Consider the following 22,761-nt stretch of genomic DNA (forward strand, 5'->3'; position numbering starts at 1 on the left):
CCTTATTTGTGATTTGTTCAGGCGACCGTAATAGACGCAGAGCGTATGGTCCATTCTTCTTCATAACACCACGGGTTGACGGCCACGGACTCTTGGACGGCTGGATGATGTCGTCGCGTAGCATGTCATCGATCGTTCTTTTTATGGGCTCGCGTTCTGGCGTAGAAACTCTGTACGGGCTGTGACGGATGGTCTGGCACATTTCTCTAATGAATGCGATGTTTTGCGACTGAAGTCTCCGAATGCTTGGCGACGCCGAAAAGCAGTGCTTGTATTGCAGGAGCAAGTTTTTAGCTGTTCTTGCCTATGCTTCGGAAGGCTAGGATTGACGTCCAAAGCTGGTTGAAGAGCTTGGTTCGTCGGGGTAGGCTCGAAGGAATCGCGAGGGCGAAGGATTGGTGGCTTCCATAATTTCTTCAGTGTAGCGACCGTGGTGCGTTTGTTGACATGCTTATACTGTTTGATCAAATTTGTGATTATCACTGTTGCTTTCCTCCACGCAACTCGAATACCTTTCTGGCGACGCCAGTCTCGCGGTAAATCAACTGTTGCTGGTCGTCTTCAACGGCGCCTTCCAGATCTGCTGATTTCTGAGTGCCAAGGAAATGAGATGCTGGAGCGACGGGAATGGTGACATGGTCTTCCCAGCATTCAAAGGCGTGCTTCCCTGGTGGCGTGTGCGGCGTAGTGCTTCTTTCTGTGGATAGTGTTATCGACTAGGATCTCAGGTCGATGATTGCACCGTGAAGGCCTAAGAAGTCGATTCCAAGAGATATATGTCGAGCAATGATGTGGTACGGACGAAGCTTGCGGGATAAATTCGGTTCTTAATGGACTCGCTGTGCAGATTGCTGCCGGCGTTACTAGTGACCGCCAGCTGTCCGGATTTCGGCTTCCCAGGCATCTTGACTTTCTTAGCTTCGTGGCGAACGCTCCACTGATGACAAAATACTCGGCTCCGGTGTTGACGATAGCTGTGCGCTGTGGCCGTCGACAAGAATGTCGAGTCGCTAGTTCCATTTTAACTTAGCGCAAAATCACGGACAAAGTGAAGTGAACATACACAGCGCAGACTACACTGAAATTTTATTGAAGAACATTCACACTATACACAATGAACAAGACACGTGATGAAGAATAAAACGAGTTTTAGTGACTAGCACTCAAGTAATCTATTTCGATAGGGTGCACACTATCGATGGCCTCGGAACATGCCTCACCACTCTGTAGATACAGAACGCTTCCTCAATTTCTCGCTCCGTTTTCCCCGTTAAATCTGCCACACACTTGCCTCCGTCAGCCTGGAGGCGAGAATTGAGGAAGCGTTCTGTATCTACAGATGTGGTGAGGCATGTGTCGCGAGGCCATCGATAGTGTTGCACACTATCGAAATAGATTACTTGAGTGCTAGTCACTAAAACTCGTTTTTATTCTTTCATCACGTGTCTTGTTCTTGTGTATATTGTGTGAATGTTCTTCAATAAATTTTGATAGTCTGCGCTGTGTATGTTACCACTTCACTTTTGTCCGTGTTTATTTTGCGCTAAGTTTTAATGGAATATTACCAACCTCGCCCAGCAAAACGTCCTTCTGAAGTCGCTAGTTTCGTCGTCTTGCGTTGTGGTTAGGTCGTCGTGTCTAATCACGGCTACGTCGGTTTCTCCCCTGCTTCGATGTTGCGTCGTCAGTTTTCTTCGGGCCGCAATATTTCGACATCAGGGCTCCGTTCGGCTGCGCCGTGTTCCTTAGAATTAGTCGCAGCGTCTTCGTCGGCGACGGAGATCTCGGCATTTCGTCGAACGGCAACCGGCATCCATCAGTTGCTACCGTTAGTTTTCCATGTACGGGCTAGGTGACCGGCCCCTGTTACGCCAGTGTATGGTCGGTGTTGGGGACACATGTAGCGGCCTGGCGACGGCGATCGGAAAGGTTTTTCGGGTGTCCACTGCGCTCTTGCGATGTAGTCGTCGATGTTGTGTTTGTCGTTCAGTCCGCTTGGACGCTGTGCGCAGCCCCATCTCTTGGTATTGGAAGCGGCGGTAGGCATGACCGCTTCCCTGCAGTGGTAGCAGAGCGGGCGGAATGTGGGCGGCTTCCTCGAGTGGTCTTCCTCGAGGTGTCACGCTGGCCGTGAGGTGGGCGGTATGGCGTCCGATGGCGGCAGCGCGGTGTCTGGCGGCGGAACTGCGGCGGTGCAGTCTGCAGCACTCGTAACGGAGGGACCGTTACGACGCGCTACAACAGCGTAGCTCATAGCTTCCGGATGAGGCTGCAGTGGTTCAGGAATTCCAAGGAGTGGCGGGCTTCCTCGCGGACCATGTCGGCGATCGGATCCACTTAAGGTGCGCCGAGGTAACACTTGCGTAGCTCCTCCCGCACGATTGCTATCGTGTTTCCCGTAGTTCATCGTTGCCTAGCGAGTGCGCTTCGGTGTAACCTGTAGACAGGTAAGCGTGTATTGCTTCGTCCGTATCTTGAGTGATTTTTCAATTGTTGTAGCATCCGTTGGGAATTTGATGACTGTCTTCGTGTGGTTCGGCACAATCGTTGCAAGAGGTCTTATTTCAGTCTCCGCATAACAAGCAACCCTTTTCACCTCAGGCATGGCAGCATCGGCCAAGCGGTAAAGTCGCGTCATCTCTTTCCGTGTAGATGCTGACGGTCTATTCGGTAGCTGCGCTCTTGTATCAGCAAAACATTGGCCTTTTCCTTGCGGACGATGCTCGTGAAGATATTAAGGAACACCGTCCGAAAGAGGTCCCAGGTTTGAAGTGTCGATCCTCGGTCCTCCATCCGCGTCAACTAGAAGTGAACGTGGCGCAGCTCTCACTTCCGAATCCTAGTGGTTTAAAGGGGTGACTTTGTCGTACGTCTCCAACCAGATCTCCGGGTCTCAAACGACGATCCACGGAAAGTCGGTGGCTCCCTTGGATACTCTATCACGACCGTTGTAGGCGGCAGAGGGGCAATCATTGTCTCTCGGCGGTCGATGTGACGTCTTGGCTGCCCGTATTTTCGTGAAGGAGCCCGTACTTTGGCTGTTCCTTCTACCGGCGGCTAGTTCGACGACCAGGGTGTCTTTAGCATCGTCGTCTTTGCGATTTGGGTTGGGCTCACGGCCTGAACATAAACGGGGCGGAGGATCCCTCAAGCCGTCATTACGGCTTTTCCCCTCCGCCTCCTGTTACACTGTACTGTGACGAAATAAAGCAATCATCATCAATCAATCAAGCAGGGCGTCCGGACATAACGAGCAGCACCTCCACCAAATGTCACGGCATCGTGACGTCGACGAAGGCAGCAATCGATGCGTATAATGAAAGTGTTTATTTGTCCGAACTTGTAGCCCGAAACGAAAGTCAAAGAACAGTAATGCACACGGTACACTGATAGCAGTGAACAAAGCGTCAGCCGTCGAAAAACTGATCTGCAGTAAGGCGCGTCGGCATTTATTCATGCGGCATCGAACATTCAAGCCGTATTGCTGGTTGCCACGTTTTGTTCAGAATAATCTCAGGTGTTTGCGTTTGCGCAATTAAGTATATAGAAGATTCTAACATAATCTGGAAGGTTCCCAGACTTTAGGGCGCGGTTTACGTAGGGCAGCGGCTACGCGTGCAACGGACTTGTTAGATAAAAGTCACAAAGGAAGCGCGTGGCAATATATCGCGTATATGATAGTTTGCAGCTTATACCGATGCCGTCAATAGGGTGTAATCTTGAAGCGTCAACGTTGCGTGGATCGCGGCTCCATGAACTCAGCTGCAGATTTTTGGGTGCAATAATGGAAATTCATCTAGAATTAAGCAGCTAGTTTTTTTTTATTTATTCGAAAGCCGGCCCTTACGCATGACGAAGGATTCAATGCTTGAGCGAGAATCATAATTTAGCTATAAATGCTGGCAAACCTGCAGTGCTTCTAACTTATGTCAAATTTCTCAGTCATATAAGGAGCTCATCATGCCATTTGGAAGTCGCATCTTCTCCCAAAATAAACTTTGACGGAAGTGGTATGCACATGGTATAAAGTGCGCCGAAGTATTTTTGTCGACGTGCATCGAAACATGGGCACGTAAATAAAATGTGCAACACCTGTTGTTGTTGATGGCATTATCGAATGGTCGTTGTTTCACATGTCTGTCAGCAAGTATGTGAGCGGGACACGAACGTGCCCTTTCAAATCTACACAGAAGCCATCAATGAATTGTTGTTGGCGATAACGAACCTTCATTCACTAGGAAGGTTTTGTTTAGTTCAAGTTTTTTTTGCCTACCAACTGCGTTCACGTTGCCATTTAAAGTGGGCATCCAACGAGCAGCTTCAATACAGTTCCCAGCGGTAACATGCATACTTGAAATAATAATATCGTTTGATGCTTCTACACACTGACCCGCCCTTTCATTTCCGGAAATCCGAACGTTATTTCGGATCCGCAGAAGGTAATGGTCTGGCCTTCACTTAGTGCGATATTATTGTCACGTGGTGGTGATGATGAGGAATTGAGGTCGTACGTTAAAACACATGGTTGATCCCTCCGACATAAGATCACTAGAACGCGAAAAGTGAAATGTGTCCTCGCAGAAGTTGTTGAAAGTTTATTATACATTGATATACGAGAACTTGCACAATACTATTGGTGTTTGGCAGATATAGCACCGCTTAATGTTGATGCACCCACGTGACGCCTCGTGACACATCTCCATCCAGACGGCTAACGTACATAAACATGATTAAAACTTAGTGGTAGCTGCAGTAGTTAACATACACCTGGACACAGCATATGGTGAATCCCGCGCAAAGATGGATCCCACATGCACATAATAACACTAATCGGCGTGCACTCTCTCAAGCGTCGTCATTTGAGGAGAGAAACGGCAAGGGCGTGTTCCCTATATCGGTGCCAGTTCACTCGAAGCTGTAGGCAGCGGAGAAACACCACTAGCCCGTTTGGTAGCGGCCCTACGCTGGCGAGGAGGCGTCATATGTCTACGCGAAAGGCGAATCGCGTAACTACGTCGTCACCGAATCGAATCACCTGGACGCTGCATTTCAACTACCACAGAACTTTCTACAGTATCGCAGCGGAAGCCTCAGCCGCGCCGCGACTACCGAAACGCTCGCAGTCGGCGCTCATTAGTGTCAGGTGCATTACTCGTTGTGTCCGTGACTGGTTCCGGCACGCGCCGTTGCTAGTGTTCCTCGGGCCGTTTCATTCGCGCTGGGGGAACGCAATCAGAGAAAGCGGTCTGGCAGCCAGAAGAGGCTCCGTAATTAGACGCTGAGCTTATTTACTGAGCTTGCGCCAAGGTCCTCCATCCGTGGTATGTTGAGAGTTGACAGCAAGATCACACCACGGCCGGGCTAAAAACCCAACGGCAAACTGACGCGCGACGTCTCTGCCCTCTGGTGTGGTCGTGATTTCTCACGGTCCGAGCGGGGAACGCGGTATGACGGCAAGGCGAGCTTCGCAGAGCTATTTTAACACGAAAGTGTTTCCGGGGTCCACCAAGACTTCAGTGACGTATTTCCGTCACGGAAATGACGTTGAAAAAAATGTACACGATCAGATGGCAAGAAAAAGTTCCATCAACGAGCATCGAACCCACGACGGCTCGGTCTGCAAGAACGATGCCGGGCACGCTATCCACTGTGCCACAGTCACAGACTCTAACACTTTACAAACGGGCCTTTTATATCTCTCACTCTCCTCTCACAGTGCTCTCGTCGGCGGGGTGGTGTTGCCCTCTAGGAGCATGAAAGTAAAGTAATTCATCATTACTGTGGCCTCCGCGATTAGCACCTGCAACGCTTGTTGCTACACGTCCGTCCTATTCGGCGCGTTTTTCAATAGAATTGCAATTTTGTCAATGCCTTAACACACCGCGAGTGGCCATCTTTACCCAAGCGTGTAAAAGCGTCGGTCTCGCTCATAGCATCACGCTAATCTAATCCAAAAATACTCTGCGACACGCGCCTTCCTCACCTGGCTGTAGCACCACGTTGCCCGTTTACGCTCGCCCCGAGAAAAATCGCGGCCGGGCTACAGGGGCGGCGCGACGCGCTTTGCGTTTGCCTCTAGTCCGTCCCACGGTGCGGCCGTGGTGTTCATTTCACTTTAAATGGCGCGAGATGGCGACCAGTTCTGCGTCCAATATGCGGCGCTCTTCTGGCTATCACACCTCGTTCTCTGATTACGCCTTCACTGTTAACTACCACAGCTAACTACCACAGCTACCACAAGAGTATCTTTAATCATTGAACGTGTACGTTAGTCGCCGGGATGGAGATGAACCACTAAGCATCAAAGTGGGTGCATCGACGTTAAACGGTGCTATAGCTGCTACGCATCTATATACATCGTGAAAACTCTCTTATATAAATGTATAGCAAACATTCAACCACTTCTGTAAGGACACGTTTTTCTTTCGTGTTATTCCGATTCTTATGACGGAGGGATCAACCATGTTTTTTTTTAAATATGGATGGATGCTATGAGCGAGGTTGGGCTAAAACAGCCACCTCGCGGTGTAGGGCGTTGACAAAATTACACTCCTTCTGGAAACGCACCGATTCAGACGGCCGTAGCAACGGTGCAGCGGCGTGTTGCTGGAGCAAATCCAGGCGGCCATGCATTACTTCACTCTACCACTCGGTACACCACCCCTGTAACCAAAGGCACTGTCAGAGGAAAGTGTGGGCGATAAAAAGCGCATTCATGAAGCCCCCGGCATGTGGGAGCGTGGCACAGTGGTTCGAGCGTCCGTCACCTATCGTCGCGGATCGGGAGGTCATGGGTTCGACTCCCTTTCACGGCGCTTTCTTCCCTTTCCATTTGATTGTGTCCATTTTGGTGACCTATTTGCATGACGGAAATACGTGATGATAGTCTCGGTGCACCCTGGAATAAAACATTTTCTTGTTAAAATTTCATCGGGCTAGCATGTACACTGAGAAGGAAATTCAAAGTGAAAGCAAGTAGCAGTCGTGTTACAATGATAACGGGAGCAGGGTTGTCGGTCGTCCGATTTCTCATCGTCGGGGAACTCATCGTGTTTTTCACATACTTGATGGCACATTCGAATGTTATCGCTGGTATGCCTCTTGCGTACAATACAATCGGACAATTCCCAAACACTAAAGAATGTTTTCGTTGCATCACGTGTGGCTTGAATTCACTGCAGTGAGCGATAGTGCCAGAGTTTGAGGAGTGAAAGCCGCTTTCAATCAAAATAAAATGACAAACAGGTCTTACATGTTTAATATCGCCAATGACAGCTTCTTACTGAGATCGCGTATGAAGGACCTTTTGTGCATTCAAACAGTTTTTAAAACTATCAATTATCGTATTGACAATTATATCATTTTTTACTGCCGCATCAGGCTTAACATTTCCATAAGCTGCCATAAATGGCCACTTTTTCATATGGGGCCAAAATATCAGAGTTTGGCTGAGAAAAGCAAGCAGCGCTGCCTACTCATAACCGCGAACGTTGGCAATTTTAAATGTGAATTCCCTCAGCGCTTCTAAGGAACGTACGAAGTCGAAGCTGTCGCACTGTCCTATCGGCTTGGTATTTTAGCGCTCCTGAAATGTTGGCAGCACTCCGCTAGTATAACCTCGTTGTACCGCCGGGGTATACGATTCTGCGCAAAACAGGAAATCAAAAGTGGAGCTATAGCCTAACTCCTATAGGTACGGAATATCTTACGCAGTTTCGTCCGTAACTGCTGAGAGTGAAACCGTATGGTGGAAGTTGTGCGTAATAATGCAGTCACCTGTTTTTTCTTTGTCTGCAGGCATGTGATGCCGGAGGGTCCTATATAACATGAATGTACGCAAAATGCGTACATTCACGATGGCAAAAAATTAATATAGTTGGTGACTTCAATATGGCAAAGGATGCTCGCTATTTCTGTCGACGATGCCATGCAAGGCATTACTGGCATTATGTTCACATTTAATCTCGCAGAATCATCGCAGTTCTAACGCGTATCATGGCTTTGGACTTCCGCTCCAGATCTAGTTTTTAGTAGTGATCACATTTCAAAACGTCCTTTATTGTACAGGCTTGGAACGCTTGTGTGACAGGAATATAGTTTACTGCTCATAATATCGAAGTCCAGTCTAGAAGAACGCACAGTGAAACGTACCCAATGTGTCACCCCCTGGCTACGCCACTGCTGTCCATGCTTACTTCTCGTTTAGACGACAGACATCACGAAAAGTGTTGCTCTCCCTGGAGTCGCCGCATACCGTTACACCAGCGTTTTGTACAGTTACGCGCGATCGGATACAGAAGAGTTAACTGTGGCTTTACTTCGTGTAAGACTCCAATTTGTTGCTATCGCATTCAGTGCTTAGCCCTTGCGGTGAAACTGTCTTTTCTTTTAGACTTTCGCTTACCAGTTTTGCCTGCAAGGCACGTCTTGCAGTGGCAGTGTCAACCGACCAATACTGGAATATGCTAGTGTTGCGTGGTTTCTGAAGACTAAGAGCAACATTCTTACACTTGAAAGTCTACAAAGAGAAGCTGTACAGTTTATTTTCCATCGTTGCAGGCACACAGATACCCCAGTGTAACTTCTGCAACGCACTGCCCTAGCAAGATTGACTGACCGAGCCAAGGTGGACTTAATAACACTCTTGTATTCACTCTTGCAAGCGATGTCAAAAGTCATTAGCTAAACCAACTCTTCGAGACAAATACGCCAGACGAAAATAGGTTCACCAATCTAAACGTCGCGCGGCCTGTCTGAGGCCCCAATTCCTATTCAGGTAACCCCTATAGCACATTGACTTTCAATCTTTCGGTTTCCACCTGTCTTTCGTACCTCTATTGCAGAGTGCAATAGAGTACGAACGCATGGCGGCCTTTACGGATGGTATTTTCATTGTGCCCACATTCAGCTACAGCTGTGGAATAAAGCGAAGGTCGCGGCAGGGGTTATGAGCTGGAAGATTTTCTAAGCCGCAGCTGCAACATTCACTCCGTAAATGAGACAGGTTATTTGTCCAGAAATATGTATGGCTAGATGTACGTTTACGCTGTCGTTAGGACTTAGTGAGTATTACTGCCCTTTGCGTTTTTAACTTTGGTAGGAATATATACCTCTCTTTCGTCAATTAAACGAACCTGCAACATAATTCCTAAGAACCAATGAAAGCCGCCGTCATATGCAAAAATGTATAGCGTGTGCCATTGCGCACACGCTAGACGCAAGCTCTAACTGCCAACAAAATCTTTATTTTTGTTAAAATGTTTATTTTGTTAAAATAGCGGATTTATTTACTTGACAAAGGAAAGGATAAGAAAACTACCCTCACTTTAACGTGAAACCTGATGTGTTAATAGAAACGCGAGGCCTGCGCGGAAAGCGCAGCACCGTCACAGCGAAAGCTCGAAGAGTGGCATTTTAGAGCCCGTTATAAACTCTGTTGTGGCTACTAATACAAGTACACTAGCAACGTACCCACTACGACACAAATGATAATTTTTATGAAGTTGGGAAGCACCCACCACGACATTACTCGTCATTCTACGGAGAAGCGAAGTACCATCTGTAAGGCATTATTAGCAGTTTCTTGATGCTACGGCTGATAACGATGAAGAATTATGACTGAGCCTTTTGTGGTGGGTTGGAAGCTTTAGAGGACCCACTAGTTACTTAATTCGCATTGTGTGACGCGCGGTCGTTGTGCCACTCTCCCACCACGCTTTATAACATACGCCAACGTGAGAAACACATAGAGGGAACTAACTTTACTAAAACCCTGAGGAAATGGATAATGGGAGCCTTATGGGCTTCCTTGGAAACCAGTAGAAATGCACTTGCGAGGAACCCACTACGCTATAAATCGTCATACTTTTTATGAAGTAGAGAAGCAGCCTATGCAATTTTTTTGTCATTCTGCGGAGAACCATGGCACCTGCTAAACACCTGTATGGCATTATGTGCACTTTGTTGATGCTGTGGCTGATGACGGTGAAGAATTATGGCAGAGCCCTTTGTAATGGGTTGGAAGTATTCAACAACCTATACGTTGCGCAATTCGCACTGTGGGACGCCTGGTTACAGAATTCGTGTTGTCTGACGCTTGGTTGTTATTTTACTCTTTTAGCACGCTATATTGCATATGTTAATGTGGTTCCTTCACGACGTGAAGCCTGTATAGTGTGTTTTTGCAGAGCAGTTTCAAGCACCGGCATGGCTCTGAGGTAGAATACTGGGCTCCACGCAGATGGCCCAGTTTCGAACCTCGTTGCGTCCGGAAAATGTTTTCTTATTTCGTTTTTTCTTATTTCGAGCCATAGTGGTTACGGACACCGGCGGCGGCGGTGGCGGCGGACAACTACGGCGCCAAAAACGGCCCTTGTTGTGATCTCATAACAGTTTTCGCTGTAATAATATCTGGAGTTTAACGTTCCATAACCACGATATTGTCACGTGGTTGTGACGTCGACGAAGGCAGCAGTCAGCACGTCCGAGATGAAACTCTTTATTAGGCCTTACTTGTGGTCGGGAAACTGAAAGTCAAGCTGCAGCAATACAGCCCCGCCATGGTGGTCTAGTGGTTATGGCGCTCGACTGCTGACCCGAAGGTCGCGGGATCGAATCCCGGCCGCGGCGGCTGCATTTTCGATGGAGGCGAAAATGTCTGAGGCCCGTGTACTTAGACTTAGGTGCACGTTAAAGAACCCCAGGTGGTCGAAATTTCCGGAGCCCTCCACTACGGCGTCTCTCATAATCATATCGTGGTTTTGGGACGTTAAACCCCAGATATTATTATTATTATTATTAGCTGCAGCAATACACTTATAGCGGCGAACAGAGCGTCGACCGTCGACCAACTGACAAGCGGTGAAGCGTGTCGGCATTTAAACATGTGCCGTCGAATATTCCAGTGTTATCGCTGGCTCTCGAGCAAATTCTAGCATAAGCTCGATTGGGTGGCCAATACATGCAACAATAAATAACAGCAATAAAGCAAGAAAGTACAATAAAAAATAAACAAAAGTACAGTAATATAGCACGCGCAATATTGGCCTCGATGCCCACCACTGGGAACGCCGGCGCCACCGTCGGCGTGACGTGCTTGGCAGGATCACGTGGTCTCAGCGGCCGCGTCGGCTGCTTGTGGAGCGCCGCCGCGTACTTTGAAAACGAGTTTCAAGTACCACATCGAAGTTTTATCGCATTTTCTGCTCAATTGCAACCATTTTAATAGAGATGCTGCCTCCGAAGGCCGGTGCCGCAGTGCCGTGCTTACGCAACGGAGCCCAGTGTCAGCCTGCACCGGTAACCGCGGGACAAGAAACTGCGTGAAGCATGGGTTGTAAAGCTAAGAAGCGGCACGTAGCCATCGGCTACGAGTCTTGTGCGCAATAAGCACTTCCGCGACGAACGCTTTCGTTACTGCGTCGGGCCTGCGATGTTCGGTGAGTAGCAGACAGCGCGCACTGAGACGATGGCTCACGCGCGGTTCCCGCCGGCAAGTGATACTTATCTGCCACAGGATGGAAAAGGCGCTAGTTTTTACCACGTGCGATACCACCTCAGAACCCTCCCGTGCGACCTCTTGATCTCCGGCCCCGTGCTCAGCATGCACAAAATCGGCTGCAGATGCGCAAGTCATGGTTTACATACGTTGAATTAAAATACTCACAGGGCCCCTATGCATTCGCCAAAGATGACTAGAAGGTGCAAGCCATCTTCTTCTTGTCAGTCGATGTATTGATTCTCCCGCGCCTCCTTTCAAAAGCGTTCTGGACCTAACGCGGTTTCAAACGGCCTCCGTGACCGATCACGGAGGCAATGCAAAGCGACCATGACGTTGAATATGTCATCATGTGACTTTACGTTATGTGACGTCACAATGACGCGACATATTTTGGCGATATGTGACGTCTTGATGACGTCATATGATAACGCCATCACCGATCATGGAGGCAATGCAAAGGGACCTTGTCGTGTAAATACGTCATCATGTGACATCACGTTTTGTCACGTCATGGTGATGTCTTAATAAAGTTACAAATTTAGGAGGTCTGTGACGTCATGACGATTAATTTTTGCGTCACTCGTCTTGACGCCGCGACGGTCAATCTTCCCGTTTCAAGAGGCATCTGGCTTTCGCCTTCATAAGCTACGGGACGTTTGCTGGTGGACGTACAGACGGGTCCACTGTTAAAGGGAACACTTGCGTGCAGGGCATGTTTAGATTTCGCTCTCTTGCAAAAACATAGTGGCTTAGATTTGCATAAAACTACTGGTGCTTGATAGTTTTGCCTCTTTTTGACAGACTTGTGCGGTGCATGAACAATGTTTCCCTGTCCATTTGCTGATAGAGGGCCAGCAAAACGAAAGGTGCTCATTTCAGTGTTCCCTTTAACAGTGGACCGTACTGTACATAGCGAGAGAGTCAAATGCTGCGACTGTGTGCTGATTTATGTTGGCAATAACATTTTCCCAGTCAAGCTTGCGCTCCCCTGACGCAAACACTATGTCCCAAATTTAAGTGTGTCACACTCAAACTGGCGTTGCTCCTCTCCAACCCCATGTATTTTCTTGGAGCCTCATTTATTTACGTGGGAAAGATGCCACCCTGTTGGCGTTAAACACGACACTGCTGCCAAAATTGCTGTGGTTCTCGTCATATATTTACTATCTTGTTTTGCGGCTTCTGGTTGCTGCAATAACTTCTATTTTATTCACGGCTATTACAAGTTCACTTGGTTCCTAGTTCACAGCCTACGTTTCCAGAACAAGTCCGGTGAATGTTACTGTATTTTCTGTCTTTTCCTTGACGTTGCATGCTACTACCATGCTCGGTCTCGTAGAATACTCCTTCCACCAGCAATCTCAAAGTGGTAAAGCTTTGGTCTATGAATTTGTTAATGACAGAGAGCGGCAAGTTCACTGGAATGCAAATAGAACTATAATTAAGGAGCAATAAAACAAGGCGTCACATTTGCTCACGTTTTGCGTGAGCACCAAACGAAACGAATGCACAAGAATAAAGAAACAAAAGCAGCGGCATTTGCCCGCTGAGAAGGCCGATCAATACGTTCTGCGAGACAGCTTGTCAAATGACATTGAAACGTACACGAATTTAGACCGAAAACAAAAACTGAATCGCGGGACGGCACATCACAAAGTTGCCACGCGCACCGAAGCCGTAGTTGCAACGAAATTGTTTTTGAACTGCTCTGATAGCGTCCGCGCAACAGTAGTGGTTTGTGTACTCACAAATTCTCATATTCTGCGGCCTAAAGTTCACAGCGCGGTGCGAAACCGCGCTAGTAGCAAAAGCGAAACCATCAGTACGACCATACATGCAGACGCTCATACATGCAGAAGCACCGTCAGTCGTCGCGAACCCGTGCGATCGCTGGCTTGAGGCTTCTTTCTGTTATGCTCCGTTCGGTTATACAGGCAGTCTACTCTAACGAGATATTTCACATATTTTGCACTCAGCGAGTGACTACCTTTACGAAGAAGCCGGTTTAGGGGTCTCCAACGCGGCGACCGCGTGAAGCGAGTGCTCGGCTTTCTGCCGATAGACAGCGACTGTAGACGATCTTGTGCTTCCTGTTCGTCGAAAATTATTCTTTTGACAGGAAAGAACGTATTTCTTTTCGAAAGCGCCTGCAGAAATGTCCCGGAGGGCTTCCGCGAGGTGTTTTTGTAGAGCCCCGACAGCAAAACCTATGGGGCGCGCGCCTGCGGCGGCATCCTGCCTAGCACGCAATCGAGGCGCGTCCGATAGCAGGCGACTCCGTAACTCCTCGCCGCCAATGGCTTTCGGCGTACGACATGGACGACTTCAGGTCGCGCACGACGCCGCTGAGAGTTCGTAATGCCGTCAGGGACAACCTCGTAGTCGAGTGCGCCGAGGCGTCGAAGTACCCTGTACGGACCGGAGTATTGTCGAAGAAGCTTCTCACTAAGTCCCCGTCGGCGTAGTGGCGTCCGTACCCATACACGGTCACCGGGTTGGTACTCCATGTGGCGTCGTCGAAGGTTTTAGCGGCGGCTGTGAGTCGTCTGCTGGTTCTTGATCCGTAGGCGGGCGAGCTGTCGTGCTTCTCGGCGCGCTGTAGGTAGGTGGTCACGTCGTTGTTTTCCTCGTCGGTCACGTTTGGTAACATGGCGTCGAGCGTCTTTGCCGGGCTTCGTCCGTAGACCAACTTGCATGGCATCACCTGGGTCGTTTCTTGTACGGCCGTGTTGAGGCGAAGGTCACGTACGGAAGGATGGCATCCAATGTCTTGTGTTCGACGTCGACGTACATGGCCAGCATGTCGGCGATGGTCTTATTTAGACGTTCGGCGAGGCCATTGGTCTGCGGGTGATAGGCGGTGGTGCGGCGGTGGCTCGTCTCGCTGTATTTGAAGATCGCCTGAGTTAGGTCCGCAGTAAAGGCGGTACTTCTGTCTGTGATGAGGACCTCTGGGCGCCATGACGCAAGACGATGTGCTCCACGAAGAACATGGCTACCTCGGCGGCACTGCCTTTGGACAAGGCCTTTGCCTCGGCGTAGCGGGTGAGGTAGACAGTTGCTACGACGATCCACTTGTTTCCTCTAGTGGACGTCGGGAACGGCCTCAGTAGGTCCATCTAGATTTGCTCGAACGGCCGTCGATGTGGCTCGATAGGCTGCAGAAGTCCGGCTGGCCTAGTGGGTGGTGTCTTGCGTCGCTGACGGTCACGGCAGGTCTTTACGTAACGGGTGACGTCGGCGGAAAGGCGCGGCCAGTAGTACTTCTCCTGTATTCTTGCTAGCGTGCGAGAAACACCCAGGTGTCCAGACGTCGGGTCGTCGTGCAGAGCCTGGAGGACCTCTGGCCGCAATGTCGAGGGTACCACGAGAAAGCAATCGGCTCGAAGCAGTGAGAAGTTCTTTAGGAGAACACCGTTTGGCGCAAGAAAAACGACTTCAGTCCCCGCGGGAATACCTTCGGAACAACGGTGGTACTGCCCTCGAGGTATTCCACAAGGCCCCTGAGTACTGGGTCCGTTCGCTGTCCTTCGGCGAAGTCGTCGGCACTTATGGTTTCCAAGAAGCAGTCGTCCTCCTGGGCGTCCTTCGGCGGTGGGTCGACGGGGGCGCGCGACAGGAAGTCAGCGTCGGAATGTTTTCATCTGGACTTGTAAACGACGGTAATGTCGAATTCTTGAAGTCGTAGGCTCTACCGTGCCAGCCGACCTGAAGGGTCCTTCAAGTTAGCTAGCTAACACAGTGCGTGGCGGTCGCTCACAAATTTGAAGGGCCTGCCGTAGTGGTAGGGGTGAAACTCGGATGTAGCCCAGATGACCGCTAGGCACTCCTTTTCCGTTGTAGAATAGTTCGTTTCTGCCTTTGATAGAGACAGCCTAGCATCACTGATGACCCTTTCCTGCCCGTCAGTCTTCTGCACAAGGACGGTGCCGAGTCCTATGCTGCTCGCATCGGTGTGGATTTCCGTATCGGCGTATACATCGAAATGCGCTAGTATCGCATGCATCTGAAGCGTCATTTCAGTTCTTCAAATGCTTCGATTTGCGCCGTTTCCCACTTGAATGGTACGTCGGTCTTCGTGAGATGAGTTAGCGGCTCGGCGATTCGTGAAAATTCTTTGACGAAGCGCCTGTAGTAGGCGCACAAGACGAGAAAATGGCGCACGGCTTTCGTGTCTGTGAGTGGCGGGAGGCACCGATGGCAGCTGTTTTCCGCGGGTCTGGGCGAACACCATCCCTGCTGATAACGTGACCCAAAGACAAGAGCTCCTCGTACGGGAAGCGGCACTTTTCAGGCTTCAAGTTGAGGCCGGAGGTCTTGATTGCTTCAAGTACAGCTTCAAGGCGCCGGAGGTGTTCGTCGAAATTTGAGGCGAACACAACGACGTCATCCAACTACGCGAGGCACGTCTGCCACTTCAAGCCAGCCAGCACTGTGTCCATAACACGTTGGAATGTCGCAGGTGCCGAACAAAGACCGAAGGGCATGACCTTGAACTCGAACAGGCCGTCTGGTGTTGTAAAGGCCGTCTTTTCTGGGTCTTTCTCGTCAACTTCGATTTGCCAGTAGCCGGTCTTCAGGTCCATCGACGAAAAGTACTTCGCGTTGTGGAGTCGATCCAGAGCGTCATCTATCCGTGGAAGAGGGTACACGTCCTTCTTCGTGATTTTGTTCAGGCGACGATAGTCGACGCAGAAATGTAGGGTTCCATCATTCTTCCTCACTAAGACTGCGGCAGACGCCCACGGACCCTTGGATGGCTGGATGATGTCGTCGCGTAGCATTTCGTTGACTTGTTTCTTAACGGCGTCTCTTTCTCGCGTCGAAACCCGGTAGGGACTCTGACGGAGTGGTCGAGCATTTTCTTCTGTTATGATACGGTTTTAGCAAGGGGCGTTTGCCGGACCCGTGATGACGATGAGAAACAGTCTGCTGCGGAGATAAATTTTCTGGAAGCGCGTCAGTGAGACAATCGCTGTGTGTACACGTGTCTTTAACACGGTGTAATCTAACCGCATACATATGTGTTAGTCTGCTGCGGAGATAAACAGTCTGCTGCGGAGATAAATTTTCTGGAAGCGCGTCAGTGAGACAATCGCTGTGTGTACACGTGTCTTTAACACGGTGTAATCTAACCGCATATATATATAGACAACCACCCATTTCCCTTTCTTAACCCTTCCGCCACCTTGCGGGCTTCCGCAGAACTTATTTGCAATATATGTTAGGTGTTTCAATAAATTTTCTGTTGATAGTTCGCGCCGTGTTTCGTTTGCCTTCCTTCGTGTTTTCGTTCTTTTGCGCACCACAGCATTAAGAGAAACAGTCCTTGTATTTCTTCAGAAGGCATCTGAGCTGTTGGTGTTGCCGGGCGGGAAGGCTTGGGTTTACGTCGAAGGATGGCTCAGGCATTGGGGTTGTCGTTGTAGCTTCGTCAGAATCTGAAAAGGCAAACGCATCGCTGACAGCCAAGATTTCTTCGATGTACACAATCGTCCTGCCCCTGCTCAGATGTCTGTACTCTTGGCTGAAGTTCGTTAGCATCAAGCATCCTTTTCCTTCAGGCAACCGAGCAATGCCTCTTGCGACGCGAATGTCACGGTCTAGCAGCAAACGCTGATCGCTCTCGATGACACCTTGGATGTCTTCAGCTTTTTCGGTGCTGACAGGAGTTATGACGGCGGAGTTACACGGAATGGTAACTTGACCCTCGAGCACGTTCAGGGCATGTTGACATGGGTTCGTATGCGGCGGTGTCGCTTTGCCCGACGATAGAGTTATCGACTTGGTTCTTAGGTCGATCACGGCGCCGTGATGGTTCAAGAAATCCATGCTAAGTATGACATCCCTCGAGCAATGTTGCAAGATTACGAACCTCGCAGCATAAGTGCGATTATTAATGGTGACTCTCACTGTGCAGATCCAGACAGCGTTATTAGATAGCCTCCAGCGGTCCGGATCTCGGGGCCTTCCCAAGCAGTCCTAACTTTCTTTAACATTGCGGCGAACGGCCCACTGATGACGGAATAGTCGGCTCCTGTATCGACGAGAGCGGTGACGTTGTGGCCGTCGATCAGAACGTTGAGGTCACTTGTTTGTCGTCTTGCGTTGTGGTTAGGTCGTGGCGTCGGATCATGGCTGCCTCGGTTTGTTCCGCTGCTTTTATGTCGCGTAGTCAGATCTTCGGTGCGCGAGGTTTCGTCGTCAGGAGTCTGTCTGGTTCGCGTCGTGTTCTGAATGTTTCGCCGCGACGTCGTCGTCGGCGGAGGATCTTCGGTAGTTCGTCGTACAGCAACCGCACCTCCATCGGTTGCTCCCCTTAGTTTTCCGGATATGGGCTCGGAGAACGGCCCCGGTTAGGGCCGCTGTACTGCTGTAGTCGCTGAGGCGACCGGAGCGCCCAGGCGACGGTGATCGCGAGGTACGTCTAGGAGCCCATTTAGTGGTGACCAAGTAGTCGGCGATGTCGCGTGGCAGTTAACCACGCTGTGGAGGCGGTGCGTTGACGGCGAAGCCACGTAGGCCCATCTGACGGTACTGGCAGCGGCGGTATGTGTGGCCGGCTTCCCCGCAGTGATAGCAGAGCGGTCGGTTGTCAGGGGCACGCCAAAGGTCGGTCTTTCGGGGGTGGAGCGTTGTCCTGTCGGCGAGCGCTATGGCGTCGGTGGTGGTGGCAGTGGTGCCTGGCGGCGAAACTGCTGCGGCGGCGCGGCGTCTTGACACGGGCGAGGAGGAGCGTTGCGGCAGACTGCAGCGGCGTAGCTGATCCCTTGTGGCTCAGGCTGCACTAGTTGAGGTGCTCCCAGGGATTGCTGTATTTCCTGGCGTACAACTTCAGTAATCGAGTCTACTTGAGGCTACGAGGACGGAAACAGTTTCCGCAGCTTCTCCCGCACGATCGCTCTGATCGTGTCTTGCAGGTCGTGGGATTGCAGCGCCTGAACGTTCCCGTAGATCGTCATGGGAATCCGGTGGTTGTACTGCCTCGTACGCAATTCAAGCTCCTTTTCGATCGGTGTGGCTTCGGAAACGAATTCCGCGACCGTCTTAGGTGGGTTACGAACAAGGCCGGCAAAAAGTTCCTTCTTGATTCCTCGCATTAGGAAGCGGATCTCCTTCTCCTCGGACACAGCAGCGTCACCATGGCGAAAAAGGCGGACCATTTCTTCAGTGTACATGCCGATGTTCTCGTTCGGCAGCTGTACACGAGTCTCTGGCAGAGTTTCGGCTCTTTCCTTCCGGACGACGCTCGTGAAGGTGTCCAGGAAAGCGGCGCGAAAAAGGTCCCAGGTTGTTAGCGTGGCCTCTCGATTCTCGAACCATGTTCGAGCGGCGTCTTCCAAGGCGAAGTACATGTACTGTAGCTTCTCGGGATCTGTCCAGTTGTTGAAGAGAGCGACGCGGTCGTGCCTTTCAAACCAACTTTCCGGGTCCTCGAGCGGTGACCCGCGGAAGGTAGGTGGCTCCCTCGGTTGATGTAGCAGCACAGTTGCAGGCGCCATGGGTGCTGTCCCCGTCGTTGATGTGGTGGGCATGGGCGGGGTGTTCCTGATCTTGTCAGGTAGATGCCCGTACTCCGGTGAGAGACCTTGTTGCCTACGGCTAGCTCGCTGGTCGTAGCTGGCTTCGATGTCTTCTCCGCGATGTGGGCTGGGTTCACGTCCTGACGGGGGCGTCCGGAACATGGACGAACAGCATCTCCACCAGATGTCACGTGGTTGTGACGTCGACGAAGGCAGAAGTCAGCACGTTCGAGATGAAACTATTTATTAGGCCTAACTTGTGGCCGGGAAACTGAAAGGCAAGCTGCAGCAATACACTGATAGCGGCGAACAGAGCATCGACTGTCGATCAACTGACGTGCGGTGAAGCGCGTCGGCATTTAAACATGTGCTGTCGAATATTCCAGCGTTATCGCTGGCTGTCGCGCAAATTCTAGAATAAGCTCGAGTGTGCGCGTGTTGCACGCAATCTTAACAAAACGATCTACAATGAACGCGAAGCTTCTCGAACAATGAGGTGCAGCTCGCGCTGAGTGTTGCTGACAGTCTTTGTGGGCGAAAACCGAATACAGCAAAAGTGATAATAATAAACGTACGTGGCAATATGATTATGAGAGACGCCGTAGTGGAGGGCTTCGGAAATTTTGACCACCTGGGGTTCTTCCACGTTCACCTTAATCTAAGTACACGGGCCTCAAATATTTTCGCCTTCATTGAAAATGCAGCCGCCGCGGCTGGGAGTTGATCCCGCGATCTTCGGGTCAGCAGTCGAGCGCCATAACCACTAGACCACCGTGGCGGGGCAGCCTGATTTGTTGTGCAGGAATACAGAAAAGAGGGTCAGTCGCCACTAACAGATGTCATTTTTTGTCTCTTCCTTCTTTAGTGAGTACGGGCCTTTTTTATTCCAGCAAGCCTTAACCAACTAGCCAACAAGTACTGCTAAATTGCTGTCACTGAAGGAATTGCGTTGTCTGCCTCATGTAAAAGTAAGCGACGCTGGCGAGATTATGACAAACATCGTGACGGCTTCATTCTTGCTTATTTCTTTCTGCAGAGCCGGTTGTAATGTGGCTTTTGCGTGTGATGCCTCGTGCTCATACCTGATGCGACCAGAAAAAAGGCTTTTGGTCAAAGCGTTTCTGCATGTCGTCTGCTTCTTTATACAGGTGTACAGAGAACAAGTCACATGCAACTAGAGGAAGGATCTTTTTGTCACTACAGATTATTTTTACCGCTCAGCAGTGCTGGGCAGTATAGAAGATACATGTATCTTCGATACTATCTTAGATACTTTTTGGGTATCTTGTATCTGTATCGCGATACGTCCAGCAAAACAAGTATCTGTATCCGTATTTCCGATACATTGAAGAATGTATCGCGTAGCTTAAGATACAAGATACTACGATCGTACCACCACCGCGCGAAGCAATAAACGTTGGCTGAGCTCGAGCTTCTCAAGCTGATACTGCTGCCACTAAGTCACTGGAATAAAACTAAAGGCAGGGACATTATTTTATCTTTCCGCAAGAGTTTTCCAGCGAGGATAGGCGATAATCTCTGAGCGTCACTAAATATTGGTTGAGCAGAGTTACGAGGTGGCGCTCGCGTCGTCTCGACAGACAAGCGCGCGAACGTCTGCGCCCAGCCGAATTTTTGTTTAATCGTTTTCTTAAATGCGAAGCATTTCTTAGGGAACCCTTTGCACTTCGAGCGTATCTACGTATCTATCTATCTATCTATCTATCTAGCCGGCTACGTCTGGGTGCTCTCATGATCGCCTCCTTAACCTGGTGAATACCAAAGTTGGCATGGGAGGGTAAGATGATTTGACGAATATGACTGTCGGATCACGACATGAATAACGTGAAAATTCAGTCGCGTACGTCGTCAAACCCTTTCCCCCAGACACATGTGGCACATACCCGTTTACCACGGGTCGCGGTGTACGGGTATGCGCCACAGGTGATTGACAGTTTATATCTACCCAGGAACGGCGAAAGCAGACATTCGTAATTTGAATGAGAGAGTGCTAAGAAAAACCGACATCGGCAGCGTTGACCCGACGAATGGAAAGAATAACAATTAGGAATCCAGCAGGAATCGAACCCAAGCATTCTGCGTGGCAATCAGGTATTCTACCACAGAGCCACGGCAGGTCTAGAAACTTCTTTGGAAAAACACCCTACGGAGGCGTAATATCGGTGCAACGTCCATTGGGCTTCTTGTGCTGGCTATCTAATTTTAAGCAAAGCAGTAAACACTACATATGCGCTCCTACGATACAGGCGTCATATCAGATAAGCGTCTGTGATTCCAGTGTTGGTTTTGCTTTTATAGCAGTCTAATAAACATTACAATTGTATTCCTGTGATTCAGCAAGCTATCTTGAAGCATTGCTCGACCCTGGTGGAATACATTAACAAAGTTACGTGTGATATTCACATGGTTGCACCATAAAGAGCACTTGGTTTTGATAATACTGACATGTGTACTCTAACGTGAGGGCTGACGTTACGTGCACCATAAGTTACCCTTTAACGGCAGTGTTGTCGATGTGCCTGTTAAGCCCACGATGTGCACATAGCTACTACACTTACAAAAACACGTCGGTCCACCTCGTAACCCTTGGCTCAAAGCCGTAAAATACAGCATAGAAGTGCTCGCTGACTGCTTCGCATGAAACCGATTCCCACAACGCGTGAGATCTGCCGATTTTCTTTTTAGTTTTGTCAGTGCCATGACACTTCGCACTCAGCCACTCTCTTGTACCGCGTACTACAATGCGTGCGGCGTCTTTCGCACACATGCTGACGCCGCTGTAAAGTCCTTATCGAAGTTCCTCTTGTGTGGTGCTTCGTTGCGAAGTCTGAAGAATGCAAAAATGGCGGGTTGCTTTGCTTCTCGTGGCTTTCACACTTCGGCGATTTGAAGGATCTCGTGAATGTAAGTTTGCATTACATGCAATGAGATTCACTTTTATGCATATAATATTCTAACAGCTAGCTATAACACCAACGGTACCGATGCTGGATTTAACGGAAAAAAGCATTCACCTAACAGACGCTCTCTTGGGGTACGTCTGTTTTTCGTTTATTCAAAGAGTTTTTAAAATCATAATTTGATTGTTAGCAGAACTTTATTTCTTAGCTGTCCTTCTTTTTCATCCTGTACATTACCTATGTCTCTAGATTGTTTTTTTTTTTTCTGCTGGTCTGCTTACTGCAATATGCCTTTAATGTACTGCCAATGTAAGCTCTGCTTTACTCCTAGTTTTAACTGTCTGCGTCATTTCTGCTGCTGTTCTTCTTCAAATGGAATTTAAGTTTATATACTTATATTCCACTTGAATATACTGTTATGTAGAGGTGATGTTGAGAACAAATATATAATAATCCGGGCGCGCCTGGAGTATACAGTAACGATAATTCTGCTTACTGCTAAGTAAATTAGCACATTTGAGTTTGCATTATAATAACGTAAATTGTTAGGCGCCATCTTAAATACGTTGGCAAAGATATTCGAAAACCACTGTTATACCACATGCTCCGTTTTTCTCATGAGCGTCCCAAAGAGTCGTTTTATGCCATTTTCAATGGGCAGTGAATTTAATTGTCGTAGCTATTAGAGGTTACCCGCCGCGGTGGTCCGTGCTTATGGCGCTTGACTGCTGGCCAGAAGGTCGAGGTAGCCGATTTCGATGGAGGGAAAATGGTATAGAGGCCCGTGTGCTTATGTGTAGGTATCAGAACCCCAGTG

Source organism: Rhipicephalus sanguineus, chromosome 7 (assembly GCF_013339695.2).
Source record: "Rhipicephalus sanguineus isolate Rsan-2018 chromosome 7, BIME_Rsan_1.4, whole genome shotgun sequence".
NCBI classification, from domain to species: domain Eukaryota; kingdom Metazoa; phylum Arthropoda; class Arachnida; order Ixodida; family Ixodidae; genus Rhipicephalus; species Rhipicephalus sanguineus.